Genomic DNA, 7,839 nt, shown 5'->3' with positions numbered 1-7,839 from the left:
TGGTGCCATCCGCCTGGGAGCTGTTGTCAGGTGGCCCCGTGTGGACGGAGCGGAAAGGCCGCTGGCAGAGCGGGCACTGGGCTCTGGTGGCTGACCACTGCCGGATGCAGCCGTAGCAGAACCGGTGCGTGTAGACAGTGACGTAGGCGGTGTTGTCAAGTGTGTTGAGGCAGATGGAGCACCGCAGGTCTTTGGAGGCATCTGGCGGCATTTCCTGCTGCAGCCGGCTGGTGCTGGCACCAGGGGAAAAGCTGGTGTCCTCTTCTGAAGACATCATGTGCTAGAAAGGAAAGAGACAGAGAGCTTGTGTGAGCTGTCCTGGCAACGAAGGGTGGAGAAAGCAGAAAAGCTGTGGGAGTCAAGAGCCAAGGAGCTGCCCAGTCTTCTTCAGGGCTGCGAGGAAGCAGCACAAGCACCATTAGCAAGTCATGCGAGAGCCCCCCCGACTCTGACAATCAGAGAGTCCCAGAAGGGCTGAGGTTGTGTTGAACAGGACTGGGGCCCATCTTGACCGCTGAGGTACAGCGCAGCCTTCCTGAAGTCAAGGCAGACAACAAGGCCTGGGTTTCCCCCCAAGAACACTTCCCCTTGAGCAGAGACGGTCCCAGGGGAAAGGTGCTCCCCACCCAGTGAGGCCAAGGAAGCCCAGGGCAGAGGGAGCGGGTGGGCTAAGGCGTGCCGAGGAACCAGGCTCTCTGCAGGGACGGCAGCTGAGGCCTGTCCTCTGGTCTGCATGGGGAAAGGGGCCCCCTCGCGTCTTCTTCTTCTCCCCCAGCCTCACCCTGAAGCGTTGCATCAAGGCAGACCCAAGCAGTGCCCGCACCCGCCACTGCCGCCCACGCTGCCTGCCTGCCTTGCAGCAGCACAGCTCACCTGCAGACGTCAGTCCGTGCACAACAGGGAACACCCCGTGAGCCTTCAGGGCTCCCCAACACTCTTGGCACCCTCTGGGCGCCCCCGGCCGCTGGACAGCAGCCGCGCGGGGTCCACAGCCCCCGAGTCAGCCAGGCAGAGCTGCTGCTGGCCGCAGAGCAAAGCCCCAAACGCAAAGCCGTGACCCTGCCGGGCCCTGGACGCCTCGCGTGCCACCCAGCGCGGAGCTTGGGGCTAAGTGCGGGGGTCCCCACTGTGCGGCTGCCTCCAAGCGGTGATGTCACGGGAGTCACAGGAACTCTCTGCTTTCCGCGTGGGGCTGTTGCTGCTTGGGGCTGTGCCCGGCTTTGCCTTGGCTGCACTGGCAGTCGGAGGCTGGATGTTAGTGCAGGTCTCCGAGTTGTGCAGTTATTTCTCGTCCTCTCCTCTTTCGGCAGAGGTCAAGTCAAACGCTGCCAACTGTCAGGGTGACCAAATCCAGCCAGAGTCGTGGTGGTGAAGTGGACAGCTTTTTCTGCCCAAGAGTCCAGCACAACCTTCCCTCTCTTTCCTCCACCCCCCAGCCCAGCACCATAAAAAAGCCTGTTCTGCATTCAGCAGTTGGGGTGTGTTGCTTGTTGTGCAGAAGCACAACTCGGCAAGTGCCTGCGGGTGTATTGGACACAAGAGGGGAAAAGCCAAAGCCTCCCTAGGGGACGTCAGAAGTGTGCAGATGGGGAGGGCAGGACAGATCTCAAGTGGCCTCCAGCAGCGTTGCCTGGCACAGCCTGCTGATGGAGGTGCCTGGCCCATGTCCTGGGAACGACGGGGCAGGGCACGATGAAACAGGGGCTGCTGGGGGGCTCAGAGCTGCCCGGTGGCACTTGGCCTCATCTCCAGAAGCTCCCGGCTCCCTGGGCTGCTCCAGCGGTGGCTGCGCTACAGAGACCTCCGGCAGCGCCTGTGTGTTTTCCTCCTGGCAGGTCCGACCCATCTGGGGAGCCATGTGCTCCTGTGCCCCTCTGCGGCTGACACCAACCTTGGCCTCCTGGGCGTGGGAAGAGGCCTGGGCAAAAGGCAGAGGACTCGGCAGGTCCTGCCAAGGCTTTCCTGTCCACGCTGCCTTTTCTCCCTCCTTGCAAGCATGCTTGGCCCAAGGCCTTTGTGGTGCCCTGCCCCAAGCGCCCTGGCCCCCTCCCACCTGAGGGCCTTCTGGGGTGAAATGACTGTGCTGGTCGACGAGGCAAGAGCGGTGTCTGTTGCTCCTGACAACTTCCGGAAGGCTTTTGACACTTCTGCTGTACCATGCTCACAGGCAAGACAGTGAGGTGGCTTGAAAACTGGCTGAGTGGCAGAGCTCAGAGGGTTGGGATCCATGGCGCAAAGTCTAGCTGGAGGCCTGTAGCGCACGGTGTACCCCAGGGGTCACTGCTGGGTGCCATGCTGTTCAACTTGTTCATCAGTGCCCTGGACGAAGGGACAGAGTGTACCCTCAGCAAGTTTGCTGGTTGGGCAAAGCTGGGAGGAGTGGCTGATGCAGCAGAGGCCTGTGCTGCCATTGAGAGGGACCTCGCCCGTGTGGAGAAATGGGCAGAGAGGACCCTGCTGCAGTTCACTCAAGGGAAGCGCAGAAGAGTCCTGCTCCTGGGGAGGACTAAGCGCAGGCAGCAGGACATGCTGGGCCCGACCTGCTGGGAAGCAGCTCTGCCGAGCAGGACCTGGGAGTCCTGGGGGGCAACAAGTGGACCATGAGCCAGCAATGGGCCCTTGCGGCAAGGGCAGTCAATGGCATCCTGGGCTGCATTAGGAAGAGCAGAGCCTTGCCAGCAGGTCCAGGCAGGTGATGTGCTCTCCTCAGCCACCCTGCTGAGGCCAGCCCTGGCGTACTGTGTCCAGTTCGGAGCTCCGCAGTACAAGACAGATGTGGAGCCAGTGGAGCAAAGGGCTCCGAAGAGGAGGAAGGGACTGGAGCATCTCTGCTGTGAGGAAAGGCTGGGAGAGCTGGGCCTGTGGAGCCTGGAGGAGCGAAGACTGATGGGGGAATCTTATCGATGCCGATAAATAACTGAGGGGAGGGTGTAAAGAGGATGGTGGCAGGCTCTCTTCAGTGGTGCCCAGGGACAGGACGAGAGGCAGCGGGCACCAAGCGAAACACAGGAAGTTGCGTCTGAACAGAAGGAACAACTTTCCTCGTGTGAGGGTGCCAGAGCACTGCAAGAGGTTGCCCAGAGACGTTGTGGAGGCTCCATCCTTGGAGCTATTGCAAAGGCACCTGGACAGGGTGCTGGCTAAGCTGCTCTAGGGGACCCTGCTTGAGCAGGGAGGCTGGACTAGAGGCTCTCCGGAGGTCCCTTCCAACCCCAACCATTCTTTGGTGATTCGGTGATCCTGTGGTTTGCCAAAGCATCTCCGGGCAGAGGGACAGCAGAGGGGATGTCCCTGAGGCTGGCCCACCCCGGAGCTCAGCTGTAACTGCGCTCCTGCTTCTTTGAGCGCACGGGCCTTTCCTGTGGGTGGAGCATGCGCCAGCTGCTGCCTCTGCAGCGCAGCACCTGCACCCATTGCACAGCCCCAGAAACAGCCCCCCTCCAACCACCTTGGACCTGGGGCTTTGCAGATGCTCCCAGGGCCACCATGCCTCCAGAAGGAGGAAGGCACCGCTGGGGGACCCCCTGCTGCGCACACCGCAGGCACAGCCGAGGCCCTGGGAGCAGGCTGCTCAGGCCCCCCCGTGCCACCTCGGGCTTTAGCTTTGCTCCCTCGCTGCTGGGGGGCACTCACCCGACAGCTCCTCCCGTCGCCTGCATATCTGCCAGATACAGCTGAAGCAGAACCGGTGCATGCAGACGGTGATGTAGGCGGTGTCGTCAAGTGTGTTGAGGCAGATGGAGCACCGCAGGTCTTTGGAGGCATCTGGCGGCATTTCCTGCTGCAGCCGGCTGGTGCTGATGCCGGAGGAAAAGCTGGCATCCTCTGGAAAGTCCTCTTCTGAAGACATCATGTGCTAGAAAGGAAAGAGACAGAGAGCTTGTGTGAGCTGTCCTGGCAACGAAAGGAGGAGAAAGCAGAAAGAGGGAATGGGTGGGCTAGGGCGTGATGAGGAACCAGGCAGGGACGACAGCTGAGGCCTGGCCTCTGGTCTGCGTGGGGAAAGGGGTCCCCCTCGTGTCTTCTTCTTCTCCCCCATCCTCACTCACCCTGAAGCGTTGCATCGAGGCAGACCCAAGCAGTGCCCACACCCGCCACTGCTGTCCACACTGCCTGCCTGCCTTGCAGCAGCACAGCTCACCTGCACACGTCAGTCCGTGCACAACGGGGAACATCCTGCGCGACAGCTCCTCCCGTCGCCTGCATCCTCCCGTGCTGCCCGCATCGGCGGGCTGGGCTCCTCGCCCGGGGCGCCTCACGCTCCCTCGCAAGCACACAGCGGTGCCTGTGCTGAAGAAGAAGAGCGGTTTGTGGGTGAATGAGAGCAGACCTGGGGCACGACCAAGACGGCTCTCGCCGGCGCCTCAGCTCCCCGGTCAGGCTGCAGCCCTGCCAACTGCCACCTGACAGACGCTGGCGGGGACCTGGCTGTCTGCCGTGGAGGGGCCAAGGATGCCAGCGGCTCCCCAGAACGACCTGCCTGGCAGCACCCAGAAGGCAGCAGCAGGGGACCCAGCTGCATGCTGAGCACCACACCGAGATCGCTAACAAACAGAGCCAGCCTTGTGCAGCAAGCACAGCGGTGCCCCTGAGACCAAGCCCTGGGGAGCCGCGGGTGGTCGGGGAGCCCCAGCGACGGGCACAGCCATCCGCAGGCTCAGACATTTCTGCCCTGACAGACACAAGCGCTGAAAGCTCCTTCCCAGCTGCCCCTGCCACAGGAGCCGAAGGACCCGAGAGCAGTTGTGGACCACCACTTGGCGTAACAGCCGCCAAGGCTGTAGAGGGGCTTGCTCTGGGGTGCTTCCCAAGTGTTAAGGAAGCCCGGGTGCACCAAGGCTGGGCCGCCACGCTGTGGGGTTGCAGCAGCCTGCTGGCACACCCTGTAACGAACCCGTGATTGACAAGTGCAGACCAGGGAGAAGCGACACCGCAGACCCACAGCACGGACATCTCGGCGCTGTGGAGCCATTGCCGGCACAGCCACCTGCTAATGGGCGTGTTGCTTCCCGCTGCGCAGCGTGTGGGCTGAGCACCAGTCACCTGCTGATGCGCACGCTGGTCCCGACTGGAGCCCGCGGCCTTGCTACGGCCGTGGGCTGGCGTTGCTCGGCCCGGGTGTAACAGGGACCAAGGCACACGTGCTTGGTGGGGGCTCGGTGGGGGCTCGGGCCCACGGTCAGCGGCCCTGTGGACCCCAGGACCCACCTGGCAGCGGGGACGCCCCGGATGTCACCAGCGTGGTGAGGAGAAGCCGGGGAATCAGACCGAAAGGGGGCCCGTAAGGGGTGGGAGCCGTCGCTGTGCCGGGCGCCCGCTGTTGGGGAAACTGGGCAGGCTCTACCCAAGGGGTGGCCCTCAAGGGAAGGGCGAGAGCCGTCCTCGTCCCGGGCACCCGTGATTGAACCGCGGAGCTCTGATACGTATCTCTCTATTCTCAGCTTTGCTCTAACCTCTTGGCTCTAACCAACTCTCACCTTGGCACACGATGATCTCCCGAGTTCAGCACAAGCGACCCGGAGCCCCCGAGACTCCCGCACGGCCCCGGGGAGGCGCTGAGGCCGGAGAGCGGGACGGGAAGGCCGAGGGCGCCCGGCGCGGCGCCGCTGCAGGCGGCTCGGGGCCGCCCCGGCCCGGCCCGGCCCGGCCCGGGGGCGGAGCGCGGCCGCCGCGGCCCTGGCGACGGCAGCGGCAACGGCGGCCCTGGCGACGGCGGCCCTGGCGACGGCGGCCGCGGCCCTGGCGACGGCGACGGCGGCGGTTCGGCGGCGGCGCCCTGAGGCTGACGCGGGCGGCCGTGCTGGGCCGCGCCGAGGCCGCCGCCCTCGATGGCGTCCGCCGCCTCAACTGCTGGGTGGCGCCGGGTGGCGCCGCGCCGCGCCGCGCCGGGGGGCCGGTCCGGGACGCGGCGGGTGGGGCCGGGCCGTTGGGGAAGGCGAGGGGGGGGCGAGGAGGCCTTGTGGGGGGCAGCGGGCCTTGGGGGGCGGTTGGGGGGACAAGCAGGCCATGGAAGGCTCCGGGGGGACGAGCAGGCCTTGGGGGGCACACGGGGCTCACCGGGGGCCATGAGGAGACCAGGCCGTGGTGTGAGGGAGAGGCGGTGGCCCCGGGTGCAGGCAGCACGGTGGGGGGAGCTGGGCCCCGCCGTGACCCCCCAGCTCTCGTCCCGCAGGGGCAGCCGCCTCACAGACACGAGCACTCGCTGCTCTCCGTGCCCGGCTGGGCCCGCGACGGAGGGGCGGCGCTCGAGGGCCTCCCCCCAGGCCCCTGGGCATCCGGCGCGACCGGCAGCGCCACCCAACATCGAGGTGGTCCCATTGAGGTAAACAGCAGACTGCTGGCCATGGAGGCACCAAAAGCCAGGCTGAATTCAAGGGAAACAACACCCAACAACACCCACTGCTCTCCCTTCCTCCACCCAGCCAGGCATCCCACGACAGAAGGCTATCAGGGTGGTCAGGCCGGATTTCCCCATGCTAACCCCATGCTGACTACTCCCAAACGGCTTGTGCTCCTTCATATGTTTGCAGCTGGTGGCCACGATGATTTGCTCCACGGCCTTCGCAGTCCTCAAGGAGAGCCTGAGTGGTGTGTAGCGTTGTGCTGCAGCAAGGGCTGGCTGTTGCCTGGGGCTGGGGATCTGGGAGTCGAGGTGAATAATACCTCTTGACAGGGCAGGGGCCTGGAGGTGGTGTGTCCTGAGTTCCCCGGTCTCCGGGGCACGTGGCAGTTTTGCACAGGGCCCAAACTGAACCGGCCCCAGTTCATCGGGACAGCTGAACCACCACTTGGCGTAACAGCCGCAGCATCGGGCTGAGGCCGCACCCTGTTCCCAGGGTGCAGGAGGGTGCGTGTACATATATATATATATACGTGTATGTATGTATGTATGTATGCATATACACGCACACACATATACACACACACACACACACACACGTAAACATCTACATATCTACCCATGCATGTGTCTGTGTATATATATGCATACAGCCCAACATGCAGAAGGTGTGGTGATAATTTGCTCCTTCAAGTACCTCTTCACTTCCCAGGTCAAGCATCTTCCAGGGTCTCTCCATTGCCGCGAGTGTCCCTGCTGCAGTTGGGATTTTAGCCCCAGGAAACCGCCCCGGCCAGCACTGGAGAGGGCTGAGATGAGCCGCCATCTCCCCAGCTCCCTTTGCAGCCGCTCCACGACGGGATCGGAGCTCTGCCACAAGAAAGAGGTGGGGAGCGACCCTTCCCGAGGCTTCGTCCCCAGTGTGCCCTGCAGGGACACGGGAGCTCCTGCCTCAAATGCCCCTGCACCCTTGGGGCAGCGCGGCCGCCTGGGTGGCCCCAGCGAGGGTGCAGAGCCCGCAGAGGGCCGGGGGCTTTCCCCAAACGCTGCCAGTGGCTCTTTGCCCAGGAGAGGCTGTAAGAGGCTTTGTGGAGGAGTCTCCCTCAGCCTCCCCTCCACGCACGCAGCCCCGGGACACACCTGGGGCCAGAGCACGGCCAGCAGTGAGAAGCCATCTCTGCTCACCCTCTGGCCCTTCCCATGCTCTGCCTCGGTGCCCTGCTGCCCTCCGGCTCCCGCCCTGCCCGCGCTCAGCCCCGGCTGGCTGCGGGCAGGCCGAGGGGCTCCAGCCCCCGCCGCCATGCTGGACAACCCAGCTGCCGCACTGCCCCCGGAACGGCTCCAGCCACGGGCCCCACGGCCTCCCCGCCCCACCCCACAGCAGCTCAGCTCCCCACGGTTGTCCCCCCCACGCTCTCAGCACCAGGCCCCACTGCCCTCTCCCTGCTCAAGAAACCCCGGGGCCCGGGGTAGGGGGAGGCACCCAGGGCCAGCTTGGG

General features: G+C 64.6%; 1 long non-coding RNA gene across 1 annotated transcript; it reads right to left on the bottom strand.

Moving 5' to 3' along the window:
• Positions 1 to 2,488: 2,488 nt before the first annotated feature.
• Positions 2,489 to 5,631, bottom strand: LOC135329231 (uncharacterized). The gene is made up of 3 exons (XR_010390601.1): positions 5,478 to 5,631; positions 4,142 to 4,290; positions 2,489 to 3,856 (listed from the first exon to the last, which is right to left on the bottom strand). It is a non-coding gene; the product is annotated as an uncharacterized LOC135329231 (long non-coding RNA).
• Between the last annotated feature and the right edge of the window lie 2,208 nt (positions 5,632 to 7,839).

The sequence above is a fragment of the Dromaius novaehollandiae genome, chromosome 9, assembly GCF_036370855.1.
Source record: "Dromaius novaehollandiae isolate bDroNov1 chromosome 9, bDroNov1.hap1, whole genome shotgun sequence".
NCBI classification, from domain to species: domain Eukaryota; kingdom Metazoa; phylum Chordata; class Aves; order Casuariiformes; family Dromaiidae; genus Dromaius; species Dromaius novaehollandiae.
The sequence above is the reverse complement of the archived record's forward strand: the minus strand, read 5'-3'. Positions and strand labels throughout refer to the sequence as shown.